At 49.0% G+C, this 23,454-nt stretch overlaps 1 pseudogene across 1 annotated transcript in view; it reads left to right on the top strand.

Moving 5' to 3' along the window:
- LOC146822220 (cystine/glutamate transporter pseudogene) overlaps positions 1-22,814 on the top strand; it is a 33,470-nt pseudogene extending 10,656 nt beyond the window's left edge. The window contains exon 2 of the transcript XR_014962871.1: positions 22,023-22,814. The product of XR_014962871.1 is annotated as a cystine/glutamate transporter pseudogene (transcript). The remainder of the gene's footprint in view (positions 1-22,022) is intronic.
- Positions 22,815-23,454: the final 640 nt, after the last annotated feature.

Below are 23,454 nucleotides of genomic sequence, written 5' to 3'. Positions count from 1 at the left end.
ACGGCAGCCGATCAGCCCCCAGGGACCGCCGCCGATCCGCGGCCCGTCAGAGCCCAGGGTGGCACGCCGCCACCTGCCGCTGCCCGCGGCCAGTACCGCCATCCTCAGTAGAGCCTCCATTCCCCCTCACCCCGGACGGTTGTCCATGCGTTGCGGGGCGGCCCCCGGGGCACGAGCGGAGGAGGGAAATGGAGCAGGATCTCCTGACTGCCAACCCGTGGCCCGACCATCGGAGACAGCCTGACGCCGCTCAACGGCCCCCCACGGGCCGGGACAAGCACCTCCACAAGAGGCAGCACCGGCGGGGGGGGTAAGAAAAGGAACGGCGGTCCCCCCCAGGGCCACCTCCAGACCCCCCGCACAGCTCCGATAGCCCGCGGCTGCCTCCACAGCGCCGCACTCACTGGCTACCTTCTGGTACCAAGTTGCCCCCCGGGACCAGCTCCACACCCCCTCAAGCTCCTCTGGGCACCCCAGGCAGGGGTAGCTCTCGCCTCGTGGGGGGGGGAAGCCCCCGCGATCGCAGATGCAAAACGCCTTTCCTCTGCCACCGGAGTCCCGGGGCCCAGGCACCTCGTGGGCGCTGCGGGCTCGAGTAGCTGCCCTTCCGGTTCTCTGCTCCGGGCTCGCTGCGTCCTCAGCCCGGGCCTGCTTCTATGTCGTCTGGCGGCGCCCGGGGAGGACCGGATCCCTCCAAACTTGGACCCTGGGACGCGGGTCCGCTCCGTGCCCCAATGCGCCCACAGGAATTCGGCCAGGGCAGCTCGGGACAGAGCAGTCAAGGAGGAACGGGGCTGGGCGCCCGGAGCCGCACCGCTAAGCGGCCATGCTGGTCCGGTGCCCCCAGCGCTCTCAGGCAGTATGACCATTTTAATTACTGCGATTCGATCCGCCAGTGACAAAGGAAGGCGATACCATCTATCCACCTGCTGTACCAGAGTGCCATATGCTTGGCCGTAATTCTCTTTGATCACAATATCAGGATCTCGGTGCACCCAAACGCCCAGATATTTGACTGGAGCCTCAGACCATAATAATCGATATTCTAACTGGGGTGGAGACGTAGTCGCGTTAGTGGAATGATGACCGAATTTTCCCAGTTAATCTGGAGTCCAGAAAAAAGACCAAATTTAATATATTCCCATATAATCGGGCATAGATGAGTCTGAAGGTCACGGACGAACAACACCATATCGTCTGCGCACATGGAGATCCCCACCGGACGATTATTAAAATTAGGAGCAGCATCTCTATGACCTTGCCGGATTTCACAGGCCGAAGGTTCCAGAATGAGAGCAAAAAGGAGGGGGGACAGGGGACATCCCTGTCTAGTACCACGTTTAATACTAAAGGGTTCCGACGTAAGGTCATTCACTCTCACTGAGGCATCTGTATATAAAACCTGTATCCAACGTGTCAGTACAAAGGGAAAGCCCATTCTATGCAGTATGTGGAACATATATTTCCATTCTATGGAGTCAAATGCCTTAGCGGCATCCAGCATTACCGCAGCAGCAGACAAGTCGGGGTTAAGAACGTGGAACATAGCAAAAATAGTGCGCAAATTATGGGAAGTGGAGCGCTCCGGAATGAACCCAGATTGGTCCGGGAGGACCAGAAGAGGCATCAGAGGCTGGATTTTTGCGGCTAAGATCTTTGCCAATATTTTGGCATCCAAGTTTATTAACGAAAGGGGGCGATAAGAGTCACACCGTGTATGTACTCTGTCTTTTTTCAGGAGAGTAATGATCAAGGCCTGTCGTAGGGATGGAGGAAGTATCCCAGTGTCATGGGCTTCCGCAGACATCTCAAATAAATAGGGGACCAAAATGTCTGCGTAGGCTTTGTAGAACTCTGCCGTAAGGCCATCAGGACCAGGCGCCTTATTATTAGGGAGAGCCAGAATAGCCTCTTTTACGTCAGTTTCATCAATGGGCTGGCTCAAGTGTTCTCTATGAGCATCCGAGAGCCACGCACAGGCCGTATCTATTAGATATTCGTCCAGAGCCTCAGCATCCATTCCACCTCGTGTAGTATACATAGATGAATAAAACTGCTGAAATTGATCTATTATTGCATGTGTGGTGTAGTGCGCCGTGCCGTGAGTATCAATAATGTGGTCAATTAAGGGACTCTCTGTTCTGGTACGCAACTTTTCAGCCAAACTTCTGCCCGGTCTCCCCCCTTCCCCATATGCACGGGCCACTCGCCTTTTACCTATATATCGCGTCTCCGATTCAGCTAGTTTGTTATATTCTGCTAGGGCGTCCTGTATGCGCGCCAGCGTGTCTGCGGAAGGTGATTGTGAATATTGTCGCTCGAGCACCTCCAGGGCTCGTTCCGTTTTAGATAACTGACCTCTAATGTCCTTTAGGATTCCCGCTGTGGTGCCTATACCCAACCCCCGTTATAGTCACTTTAAATGCTTCTCATAACGTGGCCTGCCTGTCCACTGAGCCGACATTCAATTAGAAGTATTGTACAATAGCTGTTCTGATAGCATCGTTGTATATTGGATCGAGTAATGCTTCCGCCCTAAACCGCCATGCATAAGGGCGATGTGGATTCATGGGGATGCAGATGGTGAGGATGACAGGATTATGGTCAGATAATGTACGTGGGATCGTATGGACCCTCTCCACCCACCCACTAGCCTCTGTATTCAGCAGCCAATAGTCTAGTCTAGACCAACTAAACGCCAGTGTGATATGTGTGCCCTCCAATGTCCCCTCGTTACGTAAGCGCCATACATCAATCAGCCTCATTTCCACCATGGCATCCCTTAAACATTGGCTAACTTTAATCGTGCACGCGCCTGCGGGGTTGGATTTATCCACTTGTGGATTAAGGTGTGTATTTAGGTTGCCTCCCCATAACACTGCAGACTCGGGCCATCCCCGCAGAATATTAAACATTTGCAGAAAGGGTGTCGGATCATCCATCACAGGACCGTACATGTTTACCAACGTCACGACTGTCATTCCCAGCTTGCCTTGTACCATGGCCCACCGTCCCTCCGTGTCTGTACAGGTATGTATCGGCTGAAATGAGAGTCCCTTTTTAATAAGGATAAGCACGCCCCTGGAATAAGTGGAGAACGAAGAGGCCAATCGGAAAGATGCCCATCTATGTGCTATCCTGTTTTCTGTTTGTTTGCACAAATGTGTCTCCTGTAACAGAGCAATCTTCACATCGTGCCTATCTAAGTGTGCCAACACCTGTCTGACTTTTTTGGGGGTGTTCAACCCGCGAACATTCCAAGTTATGCAATTATACCTTTCCCCATTTGTCTATATAGGCAACACAACCATTTCTCCGAATGCTGATTCACAAGCATTATGCACCATTGACAATAGAGAGCATAATCTAGATTCGAGATTTGACCACTGTACCTGCAAAAAAAAAATAAAAAAAAATAACACTTAACAACACCCCCTCCCCCCACCCACTTTAGCAACCCCAATTTGCCAAAGACATTTCTCCTCATTATAATCCCTCCCAACAAAACCAAAGTGATGACGTACATCAGGTGGGGTATACCCATTGGGGGGGCGTAGTGGCAAAGTCCACTCCCCGAACGAGTAGGGAGAGGGCCACCGGGGAATTATCATGATCTCCCCACCAAAAGCCATTCCGCCAAGCCTGCGGGCAAGTACGCACCGGTCCGCACCGGCCGCGTCAATCCACAACTTAAAACAGAAGACACATGAGGCGTAGCCCCCCGAAGGCTCGGAGCTCCCCCATTTTCAAGCCCGAGGCAGCCACACACCCACAACCAACTGTGCAGCACAATAGCCCAGAAACTTGATGTAGAACAAAAGGGCCAGAGGACCTCCCCCCCGGATGTACCACGTGGCCCAAGTGCAATCCACCCAATCCACAGCACTGCCATACCACGCAGCCACGCTACTTAACATAGTCCTTTAATAAACAAACATGTGTCTACAGAGCCAGTAAACACATCCCCAGACTCCCTGCAGCTCAGTCTCCAACGTCCGATGTGGGGGGGCGGAGATCCCCGTCGCCTGCAGAGGGATGTAGCGTATTCCATTGCCTTCGCCAGGTTCGCAAAGATCCTGGCTTGGTCCATCTCGCCAATGCGCAGGCGCGCTGGATACAGCATGGCATATGGAACTTGGTCTTTCAGAAGCAGCTTCTTAACACCCTGAAACTCCTTGCGTGCCGCCTGCACTGTGGCCGTGAAGTCCGGATAAAATGATAACACATTTCCCTGATATGTGACTGTGCCCTTCTGATGGGTGATGCGCAGCACTGTGTCTCTATCTCTAAAATTCAATAATCTGGTGATGATAGGTCTTGGTGGGGGGGCCCCAGGCGGCGGGCGCACAGCCAAAGATCTATGGGCGCGTTCCACTGCAAACATTGTTGAGAGATGGTCAGCGCCACAAATGTCCCGCAATAAAGTCTCCACATAATCCTCTAGGCGCCCCACATTGGTCGACTCCGGCAGGCCTAAAATGCGCACATTATTGCGCCACGAGCGCGCTTCGATGTCTTCGTTCTTCGCCTGAATGACAGCCAAAAGTTTCGTGATATCCGTGTTATTCGCAGGAAGTTGTTGAAGGCCATCTTCGGCATCTGATATGCGCTGTTCCGCCTCTCCGATCCAGGCCGCATGTTTGTCTAATTTTGCAGAAAAATGGTCCATCCTGCCGTTGAGAGCCTCAATCTTGCCGTCAATGGCCTGAAGGCTGGCCTGTATAGCAGACAATGACTTTTCCAGCGCAGTGGGGGCCTGATCCGACGACTCCAGCTCCGAGTCGGAGACTGCCATCTGTGAAGATTTTCCACCCTTATGCTGTTCAAAATTTAGTCGAGATTGAGACTTATCAGGCTTGCCCATGGTGCACTGAGGAGACAATGACCCGCCCAGGTGAGAAACTCCACCGCCCGCGCCAGGTGCAGGGGAGAGATGAACACGTGCCACGCCCGGAGGGGGCCACAGGTCATAAGGCTGATGCCAATGTATTTGTCATCGCCAGTCTCGTACTCCGCCGTCGCTCTCTACACAGAGGATCACCCCCTTTTCTCAAAAGCAAGTAGCTACTACTCTTTGCTCCCTCTGTTCAGTGGCCTGCGGCGATGACAACGCGGTGTCTCCGGCTCACCTCCTTTGCAACAGATATAGGCCGTATTCGCTCACTCCCTCTGTCCAGCTTCAGCACTAGGCGCAGGTAGCACACGAGAGCAGCAACAGAGCCCCTCAGTTGGCAGCGCCCATAGCGCGCGACTCACCCAGCCGGTATCGTCGTGGATAAGCGGCCCACCACGCCGCCCACGCACAGGGCCTAGGCCAGCCAACACTCTGGGCCTGAAGGGACTCACACCCATAGGGAGCCTTGATGGATCGTCCTCGCTTTGTGCTCTCATTTGGGCCCCATCAGTCCACAGCGCCGATCCCTCCACACTCGAAGCCCAGCCCTCGCGAGCTCAGGCGACTCGCGCTCCTCAGAGCGCCGCCCGCGTCTCAGCGCACACCTCCGCTCACCGCTGCCCCCGTGCTGCCGATTCCAGGCCGCTATTCAGCATGCGTCTCTCTGCCCTGTCGCTGCTGTCCTCTCGGCTCTCTGGGCCCCCAGATCACTGCCACTGACACTGCGATCGCCGCCGGGAGCTCCCGGGGGACCCCACTATCTCATGGCCGCCATGACAGTCTGAGCCCGAAAGAGCCCATCAGTCGCCCTCCGTCTCCGAGAGGAGCCACGCCCTCGGTGAGCATGCCGCCAGGCCGTCCACGGCGTCAGCACTCGCCGCCACACAGGCACCGGCCAGAAACAGCCCGGTAGGAGAAGGATTTTGAGAGGATAATTTCGGCGGCTGGCGGAGCAAAGCTACTGCGCGGCCATCTTGCCGAGCGCCAGGCCACGCCCCCATCCCGGAGCTGATTACTAGTGAGATTACTCCATGTGGTTCCACAAATTCACTAATTCGTGCCTATAGCTTCATCATTACCACCATCATCATTATTGGCATAGCATGCTCATCTCAGACAATTATAACCCACTGCTTAGGGCTATAAGGTCATTAAAAGCCCTCTACCCGAGCTGTAACCAAGCAGCAGGTGAGGCTGAAGGGCTATAATGATATCAAAACTTTCCTACCATTGAAGATAGAATTGTAAATTAAATAGAGAGAAACAGAAATAGAGACACTGGATATGTGGAACAGATATGCTATACCCACATCTCTATTCCCATGACACTCCACTGTTTTCAATGGAGCTCCCAGCTATCAAATGTTCCACAGTGGCGTTGCTAGACATTTTGATGCCCGTGGCGGGTGGGGCGATTGACGCCCTGCAATGGCCACAGGTGACAGCAGGAGTGGGTGGCGACGGTCCCTGCGTGTGCCGCGGGTAAGCAGGGTAAGACTGGGGGGTCCACCACTCCCAAAATTCATGCCGCCCACTGCGGACCACCTCCCCACCCTACCATTACTATGCCAGTGATGTTCCAATATCTCATCTGAAACAGCTTCGATTGCTACGCCATGCTCCACAGATAAATCGCACCTGAGTATGCTGTATACAGGATCATCATCCTTTTTACAAAAAGACAGGGTTGAGAAATATGTCTGATATTCACCGTATTGAAAAATAGATCCCAACCATCGCCACCTTTTCATTTCATGAGCAGCATATCAACGGCAAAGACCACCGACAAATTCAGGGCCACATCCCAGAGGATTTACAGAATAATTTTCTTTTAATTATACCACTGTGGCGCTATTCACAAAGGTAACTTACATTTATAGGTGAATTACATACGTAATTTACTTCTTTTTGCTATTCACAAAATGAGGGGTGCACCTAAATGTATGACTGTAAGTTACTGCTGCCAAAAATAACAGTCATAAGTCAAGCACCAACCTGTGGAGGGTGCTTCATCATGCTAATGGGCAGCACCTCATTCCCACACACCAGAGGTTCCGCCATGAGAGAACCTCACACGCTTGAGCAACACTAGATCATATATACATTTATTGTATACATATTGGGCACCATAACTCAGGCAGCTATGTCATTGCCTGTTGATCAATAGGGGCAAAACATTTAAATAATGAAAAAGCATAAACCACTTTGTCACACAGCCAGGGCAAGCTGCAGTGAGAGATCACAGTCTGACACTCCACACAGTGTGGTGTGAGGTGTGTCAGCCTTTGGAAACATTTCTCTATAGCCAAGATGTTGAAGCTGCTGGTTTAACCAATCAGCTCCTTCTGCATCTGGAGAAAAATCAGAGGTTTAACTCAAAGATACTGGGCTCTGAGGATTATATCTGCTCCACTGTTCTCTTTTTTGGGTTTTCAGAGAAATAATTCAATAAATACAGAAGGCAATTCATGGAAAGAGTGTCAGCACTTGAAAGAGACAGACTGAATCATGTAGATCAGAGATGTGAAGACCATGTACACTGCAATCTAGACACTAGTAACAGGTCACTGCTGCAACTGCCACAACTAACACCAGCACATTCAACTAGAGGCAAAGGTCAGAGGGGACACTGCTACATCACCCCCCCCCCACTCACTCCCACTGTCTGCTCCCCAAAACTACAATCAACATAAGCTGCAGTATCAGCATCTTTTATTTGCATTGAGCAGTGCTGGACTGGCAATATCCCAAGGTCTGGGGGAAAGTCAACAAGTTACATTCACTAAAATGACAGCAGAGAAAGAGGCACAGGAACACAGAGATATATTGGCATGGAGAAATGGAGCAATGGACAGAACTCAGAAGTCCTGGCAGGAATGTCTATCACCCTGGGTTTGCTCAGGATATATTTTCCTTGTAGCTGGATTAATTATTACTGACGGTGGGGCCAGCCTGTCTGCACAGTGGGTTTTAAATGTACCCGTAATTAAAATGAACAATGAAAATGAACAAAGACACATTTTAGTTCTGTAGAATATACGGGTGGTGCTACCAATTACAGTATGTTCTTTGCAGTCCTTTTAAAAATAGTTATCTGAAATCAAGCTCGTTAACCAAATAAAAACATTAAAGTACAATCTCTAACTTGTAACCTGGCCAATGGTATTGATTTTGGATGTGGGTGAAATAGTGAAATATTATTTTTTGCCAAATACTGAATAGTATTGCAAAATTATTTCAAATTATTTCAAATTATATGTATCTCATGAACATTTTTTTGACAATACATTCATGAAAATAGAATATGAGGGCATATCTTAAACTCAAAAGTCATGCGCCATACAGGCAAGAGACTAGTTCGATGACTCTACGCCCAGCTCCTGTGGTTTCACGGATTATAACATATTGCCTGCATGTACAATCTACTATTAGAGAACATGATGCAAACTTTTTCACCCATGAAAATATGGAAGTTTCACAAAATTTAGATTACACGAAATAAGGGAATTTAATGAGATTTCACTTTTCTAACAGAAATTTGACCTAGGTTTGGGCCACATGGGTCCCTATGTCACCCTGTGTTCCAGTTTGATCAATCATTCATCTTTAATGAGGTCACCTGGTCCCTTTCCAGCTGCCCCCGGAAGGCAAGAAGAGGATGTGATAGGAAGTCTGAGTGTAATCCTCCAGTGTGTCCAACAGAGGAGACTACAAACAGGAGGGAGAGTAAGATTCATCGGCGTAACAAAATCTTTCATGGAAAAATGGGATACTAGCATTGAAGGAAAGAGGGAGAAACACAGGAGTCTCAGCTTGTCTCGCTCAGGCCTCAACCTCGGGCAATAGGCTGCGCCTCTCAGTAATATAGACTCCTATGGTGGTTTACCTATGAGAAGTACCCAAAGGCAATCTTTCTAAGTATGGGCATTGATCATACTAAATGGATCTTGGGGAAATCATCCGGGCTCAGGAGTGAAGGAACTTCCATGAGTCTGAAGTCAAGTAAATCTGCTATGAGGTATCCTTAGGCAAACTAAATAACACACCTGAGGGTACAGGGTCAGAGGGGTACGGGAAGTAAAACGCAAGAGACAATATTGTTCAAGAGTGCAGGATAGGAGAAACAACAAAGGTGTGGGAAGCGAACGGTGAAATAACTGATGCCAGCGGGAACCATACTATTAAGAGAGCTGTGCAGCAACACTGCTCAGGTATTGGCACTCCTTACGCTGCCCTGACAGAGTTGCCTTGTGGTCTCACTATTCTGATTGTGATTCTCCCTCTGCCCTGTAAGGCCATCCTCCTAGTCAACACCAGCCTCCATAGGTGGATCTTCTTTACTTTCCATATCTTCCAGCTACTTTATTGTTTTTTTAGCAATCCTTATCTTTTCTTCTTCAATCCCTGAGTCCTTCCTTGTTATATCCTGACTTTCCTGGTGACTGTGGATGCCTAAATACTTTGGATTCTGGTGATTATATCCTGCTCCTATGTCACAGAATATCCTAGAGAAGCAAATCATCACAAGTACGTATGGCTGTCCATGCTATTGTTATGCCTCTTGCTGTAAATGAGGTGGAAACTTTGGCTGACTTCATGCAGTCCTTCCTCTCAGGAGCCCCATCAGACCACTGTCCCAATGCACCTACTCCAGAGGACCGCAACCCATAACCCATCAGCACCATGCTCATGCCCATTCTAAATGCCTCCACCTTTTCCACGACCTTCCCAGATTCGGGAAACACACAAATGTCCTCCCATTGCTGAAGAAACCCTCTGCGGACCCATCAATGCACACCAACTGCAGACCGATCTCCCTGCTACCAATCTCAGCCAAGAGAAGATCATCAACAGATACATCACTGAATACCTCAACAGCCAACAACTACTTATCATCACTCAGTCTGGTTTAAGACCCTCCCACAGCACAGAAACTGCCCTCTTTGCTGCCAAGGATGACATCCACACAGATCTGGTCAGAGGAGACACAGTGGCTGTCCTCCTCCTGGTCCTCTCCGCAGCTTCTGAAGCACCCTATTCTCATCCTCTGCCTACATGACATTGAAATGCAAGGACAAGCACTCCAAAGGATCTGCTCCTTCTCGACCAGAAGGACCCAGTCAGTCAGCCTGGCACCATACACCTTGGACGCCCACAACCTCATAAGAGGAATTCAGCAAAGATCCTCCCTTAGCCCGATACTTTTGAGTGCATAAATGGTCCCTTTAGCCAGCATCATCCGCTCTCACAATATCAACGCCCTCTCCTACACCAATGACACAAAACGTATTCTCTCCTTCATTGGCAAGATGCCAAAACTCGTATCAAGTTCAGTGCCTGCACACCAGAAATTGCCTTCTGGATGAAGGCCAACTCTTCAAAGCTGAACACCGACAAGAGTGAAATTGTGATCTTTTGGAAGAGCACATCACTAAGGGACTCCAACCAGTGGCCACAGAGCTAGGGCCACCACCCCGGCTCCCCCCATCCACCCCAAGAACCTCGGGATCATACTTGATAGCAAACTCTACGTGGCTGCCCAAGTCAACGCCGTCACCACTTCCTGCTTTCCTACCATAAAGATGCTGAGGAAGATTTTCAATTGGCTTCCAATTGGTACCCAGAAAACACTCATGCACACCCTGGGTACAAGCAAGCTGGACTATGGGAATACCTTCTATGCTGGGATCAACACAAAAAACACCAGCAGACTGCAGACCACTCAGAACTCAGTGGCCACATTCACAATCAACAGTACTCACATCACACCACACCTAAAGGAGGTCCACTGACTGCACTGGCAAAATGAGCAAAATGCAAACTCCTCACCCACACTTTCCAGTCTCTACATAACGCTGGCCCAACATACCTCAACAATCACATCTGCTTTCACAAACCCTCTAGACACCTCTGCACGTCTGGACTCCTACTTGCAAAAATCCTACACATATGGAAAACCAGACCTGGCAGTCCAGCCTTTTCCTACAATTGGTTCTAAAGCATGGAACCACCTGCTGCTACACATAAGAGACTCCTCCTCACTTCTTGAATTCCACAAGAAGCTAAAGTCCTGGCATTTTGAGTAGCCCTACTAGGACCTGGACTCAGCAGTGGCTCCTTGGGCGGTGGACCTTTGCCCCTCCTCCTGTGAGTGCAGCAGCACAAGAAAATTGAATAAAATGGTAATTACTATTTTTATAAAGTGAAGTGCCACTTTTCCATCTCGCATATGATGGCAGAGCCATTCCTGCTGATTTGCAGAAGGAATGACTTGCCTAAAACTGTAAAGTGCGCATGTCGGATGCGCACTCCAGACTGCACCAATCTGAGCTGTTTTAAACAGCTGGACAGACTGCAGACACAGGATCATAGTGTCGAAAGAAGCATTATGTTGGCCTGCCCCGACTACTCCTGGCGATTCTCTCATTCTGAAAACGGCATGAGAGCAGCTTCAGTATTAGCTACCTTCATTGGCTCTTTGCTCCTGTAAAGAAAGTCTTCTGCCTTTGCTTCCTTTGAAGCTGGACCAGGCTCCACCTGCTGCTGCTCTCAGTTGGACTCAGCACACATGGCATCAGTAGAACAAGCTGTCAGACTGGGGCTATGTCTGAAGCGAGGCATCCCCTGAGAGAGAGAGAGAGAGAGAGAGAGAGACACTGTCCAGGGCGCAAGGGTTGCAGGTGAGCATTGCACTACACAGGGCAGTCTCGTGGTAATGCACCGCACATGACACTTTGGTGCAGTGCTCCTGTGAGGCTGCTGTGGAGTTGTTCCAATGCTTTTCTTATGGTAGTGCTCTTGTGTATTTAACGCCAACGCTTCAGGGTGTTGCACACAGGAAACATAAATAAAAAGCGCCAAGAGCCAATCCTTTACGTTATTTAGTGCAGTCTAGTGCTGTGATAGCGCTGTGATTAGATCTCACCAATCCTGGGTCCTGTTCGCCAGCCTCATAGAGATCATGCCCTGGCAGCAATACAGAAACACAAGAACTCCGCAGCTCCTTGCAGCCAGCTAAGAGCATTTTCAAAAATCATTGAAAATCAACGGACCCGTATCTATATCTGTGCTGCAAATGTGACACTTGTGCAAACCTTCAATGATTTAACACATAACAGTGCAGTGTTAAATTGGGTCTCACACAGAATGGTGCAGTGTAAAACTGGGTCTCAAACATAACAGTGCAGTGTTAAACTGGGTCTCACACATAACAGTGCAGTGTAAAACTGGGTCTACACATAACGGTGCAGTGTTAAACTGGGTCTCACACATAACGGTGCAGTGTTACTGTATCTCACACATAACAGTGCAGTGTTAAACTGGGTCTCACACATAACAGTGCAGTGTAAAACTGGGTCTCACACATAACGGTGCAGTGTTAAACTGGGTCTCACACATAACGGTGCAGTGTTACTGGATCTCACACATAACAGTGCAGTGTTAAACTGGATCTCACACATAATAACAGTGCAGTGTTAGACGGGGTCTCAAAAATAACAGTGCAGTGTTAACTGGGTCTCACACATAATAGTGCAGTGTTAAACTGGGTCTCACACATAACAACAGTGCAGTGTTAGACTGGGACTCACACATAATAACAGTGCAGTGTTAGAATGGGTCTAACAAATAACATTGCCGTGTTAAACTGGGTCTCACACATCATAACAGTGCAGTGTTAAACTGGGTCTCACAAATAACAGTGAAGTGTTAAACTGGGTCTCACACATAATAACAGTGCAGTGTTAGACTGGGTCTCACAAATAACAGTGCAGTGTTAAACTGGGTCTTACACATAATAACAGTGCAGTGGTAGACTGGGTCTCACACATAATAGTGCAGTGCTAAACTGGGTCTCACACATAACGGTGCAGTGTTACTGGATCTCACACATAACAGTGCAGTGTTAAACTGGGTCTCACACATAACAGTGCAGTATTAAACTGGGTCTCACACATAACGGTGCAGTGTTACTGGATCTCACACATTACAGTGCAGTGTTAAACTGGATCTCACACATAATAACATTGCAGTGTTAGACGGGTCTCACAAATAAGAGTGCAGTGTTAGACTGGGTCTCACACATAACAGTGCAGTGTTAAACTGGGTCTCACACATAACGGTGCAGTGTTACTGGATCTCACACATAATAACATGGGACTCACCTTGCCTTCTGATCGACGCGGGAATCATTGTTTGACCTCTCTTGCCTTTCCTGCACTTTCCTGCACAAGCTCCTCGCCGAACCCGCTGCGCGGGTCCCGCAGCGCCCATTGAACACCGTAAGGGCGGTCTGGAACTGGGGTTGCCTCAACCGGGGTGAGCGTCATTGGACAGGGCTGCGAGCAGCAGGGGACTCCATTGTCCAGGAGTCCCTGCGAGCCCTATTTCCTACACCTGGGCTGCTCTCCCTGGACGACACGCCCCCTGCTTAGCTGCGAGTAAAAGCGGAGCACTAAGCCTTCATCCCTGGGACTCACCTTGCCTTCTGATCGACGCGGGAATCATTGTTTGACCTCTCCTGCCTTTCCTGCACTTTCCTGCACAAGCTCCTTGCCGGACCCGCTGTGCGGGTCCCGCAGCGCCCATTGAACACCGTAAGGGCGGTCTGGAACTGGGGTTGCCTCAACCGGGGTGAGCGTCATTGGACAGGGCTGCGAGCAGCAGGGGACTCCATTGTCCAGGAGTCCCTGCGAGCCCTATTGCCTACACCTGGCCTGCTCTCCCTGGACGACACGCCCCCTGCTTAGCTGCGAGTAAAAGCGGAGCACTAAGTCTTCATCCCTGGGACTCACCTTGCCTTCTGATCGACGCGGGAATCATTGTTTGACCTCTCCTGCCTTTCCTGCACTTTCCTGCACAAGCTCCTCGCCGGAACCACTGCGCGGGTCCCGCAGCGCCCATTGAACACCGTAAGGGCGGTCTGGAACTGGGGTTGCCTTAACCGGGGTGAGCGTCATTGGACAGGGCTGCGAGCAGCAGGGGACTCCATTGTCCAGGAGTCCCTGCGAGCCCTATTGCCTACACCTGGGCTGCTCTCCCTGGACGACTCGCCCCCTGCTTACGTACTTCCCTAATATAGGAAGCAAAGCTACCGCTGCGCGGGAGCGCGCGGGATCGCCCGGGGCTAAGCCCGGGCAAAGGGCGGGCCGTCAGGGGCCGGAGGAGGCCGGGACGGGCTATACCCTGTTCAAATCGTGTCTTTGACTTTGGTGTGGTGAGTGTACCACTACCCCTGACCTATAGTGAAGCTTGTTATCAGTGCATAGATATTTAGAATGTCCAAATGGAAATCTGGGGACAAGCTGGTGGGTACCCTGGACGCTTTCTTGGTAAGAGCTGAATCCGTGCTGGTTCACGAAATTGAGGCCACGGAGCGGAGACTGTCTCTAGACCCTAGACTGCTTGGAGGGGGGGCTATTCCCGCTGCCTCTCCACATGCCTCTAGATCGCCACCTAAAGCCATTGACACCACTAACAAGAACAAGACTCCCACCCATAGCCAAGTTCCCATGTCTATCGAGCACTCCCCCATTCCTACTATTCAGAGCAACCCGGCTAGCCCAGTCAGGGTAAAGACCAGGGGGATGAAAGCTGTGGGAAGATCAGCCAAGGTCCCCCAGAATAAAACAAAGAAGGGACATAGTTGTACTGCTCGATCTTTCCGGTCTTATTGTGTTGAAGGGTGATTTAGGTGACTTCAGTCTCTTTCCATTCAAGTCTAAGGGTTAGAGTAGTGTATAGAGCCTATTTATTAGGCACTTCGACATGATCCTGTGTTCTTCCCCATAGATCAGGGTTTGCATATATATATCCTAGGGGATAGATTCGTTAGCATTAGGGGTAATCTGTTCTGTAGTGAGGGTATTTCATGGAGCCGTGCTGAATTCAGGCCTGGTAGGCCTTAAACGGGAGAGACTCCATCTTTCCTCTTGCTCTGGCAGCTCGGGATGTTTCTAGGTCATAGGCAGTGTTTTAGTTAGGAGGTGTTATTCGCTTGGAGAGAACCGGTTCAGGCCGGCCCTTATCGAAGGATTGTATTTTTCTTCATGCCGAAGACACTACATCAGGCCGGCCGGCTGGGAACGTGTCCTTGGCATGGGGAGGTACAAGAATTTGGTGGGCGGCAGGTTACGGGCTGGAATTTTCCATGAGGAAATGCACGTCTATATTAGTAAAAGTTTGAGGCACATACTGGCACTTGCTTCTTGTCCATGGGCGGCACCTGGCCGTTAGTAGTAAAGCTGCTACTTATTCCAGGGAAGACAGATGACAAACTTGGAGGTGGAGAAAAACCGAGAGATAGATATTCCAAAGAGAAGAGAGTAGCCGATGAGGAAGAGGTCCCAGTGACTCGGAGAGGGAGACGGGAGTAAACCCGTGATTGCGGAGGTGTGACTTCCAGGCGAAGCCGAGGCGCAGACGAGAAGGGAACCTAGATGACCATTGAGTGCAGGCTACATACGACCAAGGTGATGTCAACCCCTTACTATTAGAGTGTACAACTTAATCTTTCACTTTTCTTTGCAGGCTATGTGACACGTATTATGTTCCGTGAGTGTGCATGTAATAACTAAATAAAGTATTCAGTTTGTAGTAAAGCAATATGTGCTACGTGTTCTTGTGTAAGAGGGTAACCTATTCTTCTAGTCAGCTGTGACTTAACATGAACAGATGTTAATCCTGATCAGGTAGGTGGTAACTGAATAAGGGAGAAAGGAGCCCTTCGAACTGGGGAACAAGTTGTGCTCAACTAGCTGTCTTTGTGTGATCTGATATATAGTAACACTGATGTCGTGGTAATTATAGGATGAACTCGTGCTAAGGCTGCCGTCTGGGCAGGAAGTCCTGGGTCCATTTGGGACCGCGAGGCTGTGACTGCCGTCTGGGCAGGAAGTCTGTGGCTGCCGTCTGGGCAGGAAGTCCTGGGTCCGTTTGGGACCGCGAGGCTGTGACTTGTCTAAAGCTGCCGTCTGGGCAGGAAGTCCTGGGTCCGTTTGGGACCGCGAGGCTGTGGCTGCCGTCTGGGCAGGAAGTCCTGGGTCCGTTTGGGACCGCGAGGCTGTGGCTGCCGTCTGGGCAGGAAGTCCTGGGTCCGTTTGGGACCGCGAGGCTGTGGCTGCCGTCTGGGCAGGAAGTCCTGGGTCCATTTGGGACCGCGAGGCTGTGGCTGCCGTCTGGGCAGGAAGTCCTGGGTCCATTTGGGACCGCGAGGCTGTGGCTGCCGTCTGGGCAGGAAGTCCTGGGTCCATTTGGGACCGCGAGGCTGTGACTGCCGTCTGGGCAGGAAGTCTGTGGCTGCCGTCTGGGCAGGAAGTCCTGGGTCCATTTGGGACCGCGAGGCTGTGACTTGTAGGTCTTGGTATATATAGTAGGAATTCCCTGTCCTTAGGTGGTACATATATGTGGTTATTTAGGTGTGAATAGGCCCTAGGGAGGGGGTAACGTTCTGGTTTGGGTTAGAGAGGCTCTGCTGAGCGGGTTCCGAAAACCCAAGCAGAACATTTGGCGTCACGAACCGTTTACGAAACCTGTGTGCGTTGTGGTTGTCTTGTGTTTGCTTTCGGCGCGTGCGTGGTTTTGTTTGCATTTTATTTTTGTATATTTGTGTGTATAGTTTTTATTTTTCTTCCTTCTTTTCTTTCTCTTCTTTTCTTCTTTTTCCTTTTTCACGATGTTTTCTAGAAGGTCTAAATCTACTTTTAAGTTGCCCGTTGATATTCCCGGATGGGATTCAACGCCTTATGAAGCCTTGGCCCGTGAGTGGGCTGATTCCACTGGTTTGAGTGAGAATTGGAATTCTTCTTTGGAGCTGGCAGAGCCGGCTGATGTGATTGCTTGTTTGCAGAAGGCACCCGTATCGAAGGGTGAGGAGATTCCCATTTTGGGGCGCAGAGGTTGGATTCTTTTGTCTGCATACAGGATTCTGCATGAGAGATTGTTGAAGTTACAGATATCTCTTAAAGATGTGGAAGCGCACTTTGTTGAGATTCAGAATTCTCATACTTTGTTGCGGTGTCAAAATAAGTTGCTTGCTGATAAACTTGAGACTTACCAAACTATTGCCGAACGGGCGGCTGTGCGAATTGCTCGTTATAAATACAAGAACAGGCGCGGTCGGGTTTCGACGCGAAAGGTGCATCTGGTCGTGGCGACAGCTGGGCTGGATTGGAATCCTGATGAATGGGATGGTAATATCTGGAACTCAACGGATTCTTGTTCCTCGGGTGAGGAGTCTGCCAAGCGCGAGTCTTCTCGCTCCCGCCATGATTGTAAGTCTGCTTCTCGCACCTTTGATGGTGCACCCCGTGATTACGCTCGTTCTTCGAGTGGGATCAATGCTTCTTACACTGATTGTCCCTCTACGAGTACTGATCGGGCTCCTTGTGATGCTCGTCCCGCGGTTTCTGCGCATCCAGTTTTCCGTCGGAAGTTGCAGCAGTCTCCCAATGCTCCGCAGGGTATTTCTTTGGACTGTTTAGAAGACTTTACTCAGCAGGAAATTAGTGATATTTTGCAGCGATTTCGGCAGCGAGCTGGTGAGTCCTTGCTCACATGGATGGTGCGCCTTTATGAACTGGGCGCTGCTGGTATTATGTTGGATACTGGCGATTGTTTAAAGTTCTGTTCCTTGAGTTTGGATTCTACTGTGCAGGATCATTTTCGTAATTATAATGGTGTTGGTCAGATTTCTTTACTCCAATTGGCGACTGAGGGTTGTAATCTAAAATATCCTACTGAATCTGACTGGCCTGTGAATGACAAGCCGTGGTATACTTTGCGTGATGCTGCTCAACGTCTCAAAGAGGAGGTGATGAAAACGGCAATTTTTCTGGGTACTGCTGACAGGTTGCTTGATGGTTCATTGACATCTTCTGTGCGGAACCGTATCATTCGATCTTCCCCTGTTGCTTATAAGCAGGTCATGATGACTTTATTGATTAATCAGACTGGTAACGTATTATCTACGGTTTTGGAATCGGTGCGCCAACTCGGTGAGTTGGGGGAGTGGTTTAAACCTGAACGGCAGTCCCGGCCTGACACTCGTACTCCTGGTGAAAATAAACTTACTAGACGTGATATTTTTTCTGGTCTTCTGGCTGATGGTGTGCGGAGGGAGGATATTGATGGTGAGACTACCGCTCGTTTGTGGGAGTTGTTTCGCAAACGTGGCTTGGATCGAAAGGAGGGTGCCCGACGTGTTCGGACGACTGAATGTGATCGTGGTGGTTCTGACGGTAGCGGTGATGACGACCGCCGTGGGCGCTCTGTTCGTCGTGATGATCGACGTTCTGCACGTGATGTGTCCCCCCGTCGAGAGAGAGACAGGGAGAGAGAGGGGGAAAGAGAAAGGGGGAGAACTGACTATGTTTACAGCAGACGTAGAGATGATAGGGATCAATCCCCTGAGTTGAGGAGGAGAGAGGATCGTCACAGTTTGGTCGATCGTAACCCGCAGTACAATGCAGAAGATACGAATCCGTTCCGTACTGGGAATGGATATGAACAGGAGGTACCGATACCTAAGAAACGTGAGAGTCTTTATCCTGATCTATCCTGGTACACAGAATGCAGTAAGAATGACTAGGAAATAGGTCAAGCTCCGGTACACAGATGGGCTCACAGAGATAATAGACCCTATGTAGATATTGATATTTATTGGAGACATCGTAATATCCAAAGGGCCCGAGCATTGGTAGATACAGGAGCGGAGGCCACTCTTATTCATGGAAAATCAAAGAAGTTTACAGGTCAGCCTTTTACTATTACCGGATTAGGTGGAAAAGAAACCCCTGCAGTTCAAACTTTGCTTGAAATGAGAATAGGTAGAATTCCTAGAAAAGAGTATTCTGTACTAGTAGTGCCACTTCTAGAATTCATAATTGGGATTGATATTTTGAGAGGAATGACTTTGCATCTAGATGACGGATGTTACCAATTTGGAACAACGCATTATATATCGTCCAAACCTATACGGGTTGGTCGTTTAAGAATGCCCCCATACAAGTTCCCCATGCGACAAAAGTGGTTTGTCAGAAGCAGTATCGTATTCCAGGTGGTCATGAGGAGATTAGTACCACTATTCAGGAGTTAGTGGATGCAGGAGTCATAACCCCAGTTACTTCTGCTTGGAATAATCCTGTTTGGCCGGTGCGTAAGAGTGATAACTCTTGGCGCATGACCGTTGATTATCGAGAATTGAACAAGCACACACCCTCTTTGACTGTTGCAGTACCGGATGTTATTACACTTATTGAGAAAATCCAAAAGCATCCAGGTACATGGTACGCGTCCATTGATATTGCTAATGCTTTCTTTTCAATTCCGATTGCCCCAGAGTGTCAGGAACAATTCAGTTTTACGTGGAACGGGCGTCAGATGACGTTTAGAAGTCTTCCCCAGGGCTATGTGCATAGTCCTACGATATGTCACCGGCTGGTGGCAGAGCATTTGGCTGAGGTACCGGTTCATCCCCAAATTCAGATATGTCATTATATTGATGATGTTTTGATCCAAGGCGAAACACAAGAGGAAGTTCAGACCCAATTAGACAGAGTCATTGAGTGCCTGCGTGAGAAAGGTTGGGAAATCAACCCAGATAAATTGCAAGGTCCGTCCCAGGCTGTAAAAGTTTTGGGTATTAATTGGCATGAAGGGCACCGTGAAGTGATCCCTCAGGTTAAACAGAAGATTCTTGATTTTGCAGTTCCTAGAAATAGGAAAGAAGCCCAGAGCTTCATTGGTCTGTTTGGCTTTTGGCGCCAGCATATTCCTCATTTGAGTCAAATATTGGCCCCCTTGTACCGGGTCACACGTAAAAAGAATGCATTTGAATGGGATAAACCACAGCAAGATGCGTTTAGTCTGGCAAAAGAGGCAATTCAACATGCTCTGGATTTATGGCCTGTACGTGATGGTGACGTGGATTTGAATGTGTCTGTACAGGGCCTTTATGCAAATTGGAGTTTGTGGCAGAAACAAGGCAGGAGTAAAGTACCGTTAGGTTTTTGGACCAAAAAGTTACCTGATGCTGGTGAGCGTTACACACCCTTTGAGAAACAGTTACTTGCTTGTTATTGGGCTCTGGTGGATACCGAGCAATTGACTTTGGAACATGATATAGTTCTGCGTCCGGAAATTCCTATCATGCAGTGGGTCCTGAGTTCGCCGAAAACTCACCGAATTGGACACGCTCAAGAGGCGAGTGTGATTAAATGGAAATGGTACATACAAGACAGGGCACGTGTGGGCCCGAAAGGAATTGCTTCTTTACATGAGCAGGTGGCGCGAGCGCCATCGACTGAGACTGAGAGTGAATGTTCCGTACCTTTAGCACAGGAGTCTCCTGTCAAGTGGGGTAAGCCTTTTGATGATTTGTCCGCAGCGGAAAGAAACCATGTTTGGTTCACTGATGGTTCAGCGAGGTTTATAGGGATGACACGGCACTGGAAGGCGGTGTCCTATAATCCGATCACACAGAAATTGTTGAGCACAACTGGTGAAGGTAAAAGTAGCCAATTTGCCGAGCTTTACGCTGTTTACCAAGTTTTGAAACAAGAGTTACCTGGTACATGTCATATTTTCACTGATTCTTGGTCTACTGCCAATGGACTGGCTGTTTGGTTGCCAACTTGGCATTCCCATAATTGGAAGTTACATTCCAAAGAATTATGGGGAAAAGAGTTATGGCAAGAAATTTGGGAGATGCTCCCACAGAGTACTGTTACAATCTTCCATGTGGACGCTCACACCCCGATAGATTCTCTTGACAAATTTTTTCATAACATTGCAGATGAGAAGTCTAAAATTGCTCAGGCAGTGGTGGACAGGCAAGATTCTGATATTGCGGGATTGGCGAAATGGGCACACCAGAAGGCAGGACATTTTGGAGAGAAGGCCACTAGCAGGTGGGCTGCTGATCGAGGAATTTATATTCCCTTAGATTTAATCAAAAATGTTATTTTACACTGCCCCGTTTGTCAGCATATCAGACGGCGTAAGGTGCCCCAAATTGTTAAAGGTCATTTACATCGCGGCAAATTGCCCGCTCAAATTTGGCAGATCGATTACATTGGTCCACTTCCCATGAGTAGGAATTGTCAATATGTTTGCACTATTGTTGATACATACAGTGGCCTGCTGGTAGCCCTTCCCTGTAAGCAAGCTACCCAATTGAATACCATTAAAACATTAGAATTAATTATGATGTACTATAGTGTGCCATTCCAAATTCAATCTGATAATGCATCCCATTTTCGTGGAAGATTGGTACAGGAGTTCTGTGCGGAAAACAATATTGAATGGATATTCCATATCCCCTACTACCCACAGGCCTCGGGCCTGGTGGAGAGATTGAATGGCCTGCTAAAGGACCAGCTGCGTAAGTTAACGGATGACAAGTATAAAAATTGGCGAGACTTTTTGCCCCAAGCACTATTGATTTTGAACAATCGTCCTTTTTTAAATGCTGAATCTCCACTCATGCGTTTGTTTCCCCCGAATGCTGAGGCTATGCCTAATGAAATCAGAGAAACCGTGATGTATTGGGAAATTACTCCCGGAGCTTTGGCTCCATGTAGAGCGACCCCAGGGTCGGCAGGTTTAGACTTGCATGCTATGGATGACATTGTTATAAAAAGTAGAGATCGAGTCATCATAGAGACAGGTGTTGGTGTTCAGATACCACCTGGAAATTTCGGATTGATCGCCCCTAGATCGGGGCTGGCTGTAAAAGGCATTCAGGTGCTTGGAGGAATTATCGACAGTGATTATCAGGGAGAGATTAAGGTGCTCCTGCTGAATAGCAGTGAGATTGACTTACTGATACATCGCACTGACCGAGTGGCTCAATTACTCATAATGCCTGTTTTCAGTGGTGTATTAATGAAAGGCACTGCTCCAACGTTGCTAACTGTACGTGGCCAGAAAGGTTTTGGCTCCACGGATAATCCTGGGGCCAGAGTTTGGGTGCAGTCGCCTAAGAATCCCCCTGAACAAGCAGAGGTCATTGCCACCGGTCAGGATAATACCATTTTGGTTATGAGACCAGGGAAAGATAGCTGGGAAGCGGTCCCGGCTGATAAATGTTATTTACGAGAATGATTAATGCCTGTATTTGGTTCTCTTTCAGATCATTCTTTGGATTGTTGCTGCAGGATGTGTCGGAGCCGGACTGTTTTCGGACTGGTACGACGAGAAAGGAGGGATCCTATCAACCCGGGATGAACTGGGAACCCGAGTGTTGCGTTCCTTCGCTGCATGGGATTCATCATCGAACTTTTGGACCGCACTTGCCAAAAGGGTGACTGACGCCCCTCACTTCTGTTTGACACCGATGAGATCTGTCCATGACATTCTGGCGACCTGCCTGGTTGCTGTCCCCGCCTAATGTCTCGAAGGCCCGTCCCAATATTCTCCTGGGTGATTTTGCTACCCATGTATATGTATTGAATTGCCGAACGAGCAAACCCCCATCCAGTCCCAAATACTTACTTATAATATCACACAAGGTGATTTGTGCTTCTTTCTTACGTGTAATCCTAGTGCGATCTCTGAATGTCTACGCCTCAAACTAAAAGGCGCCACTTCATTTACCGCTCACGAACGGACTTTGTGCTTTCAAAGGACACCGACCACATGTGTTTCAGTTCAGAACAATATGACTTGTAATAGTTTGGTAGTTACCCCCAGTCACTATCGCGCGATGTTACTACCTGCCGGATGGCTTTTCTCATGTGGTAATACTTCCTGGCCATTTGTCCCTGCAAACATTTCCGGAGGCCCTTGTGCCATTACGAGACTCAGTTTGTTGATGTTTGCATCGCACCCGAATGCCAACTCTCGTGTGCTTCGAGATACTGTAATGTTACAGGAGGATTGTGACCCATCTTTGCATTTATATTCCAAGTCTGAATACCTTAGCTTAGCTGTTTCAATTATTGGTGTTCCTGCTTTGGCGGTTTATAATGCCAAATCTATTGGGAAAATGGCCTGCTGGATGGTGAAATCTATTAATCATACTTCTACAATTTTGTCTGACATGCTATTAGACGCCCAGGGTGAACGTAGGGCCATTTTGCAAAATAGAGCAGCCATTGATTATCTTTTGCTTAAACATGGACATGATTGCTCGGACTTCGAAGGTCTCTGTTGTTTTAACTTGTCTGACCATACACAATCCATTCGTGCTCACATCGACAAGTTGCGTGACTTAACAGAAGAAGTTAGAAAACACATTGACCAGGGCTGGTTTGACTGGCTCTTTAATTGGTTACCTGATATACACGCGCTACGCCAAATATTAGGTGGTATTTTGATTGCTGTTGCTGTTTTGATTTCTATCTGTTGCTTTATTCAGTGTATTCCTTCATTATTTCAATTCTGCACACTTGGTACTAGACATAGATCAGTTAGCTTTGTTTCATATTATTCTTCCACAGATGTTAGCTCCATTTAACCCCTTCGGTGCTCATGACGGAACGGTTCCGTCATGAGCCACGGTTGAGCTGTGCTCATGACGGAACCGTTCCGTCATGACCACGCCCGCGCAAGATTCCGTCAGC

The sequence above is a fragment of the Triturus cristatus genome, chromosome 6 (assembly GCF_964204655.1).
Source record: "Triturus cristatus chromosome 6, aTriCri1.1, whole genome shotgun sequence".
Lineage (NCBI taxonomy): Eukaryota > Metazoa > Chordata > Amphibia > Caudata > Salamandridae > Triturus > Triturus cristatus.
The sequence above is the reverse complement of the archived record's forward strand: the minus strand, read 5'-3'. Positions and strand labels throughout refer to the sequence as shown.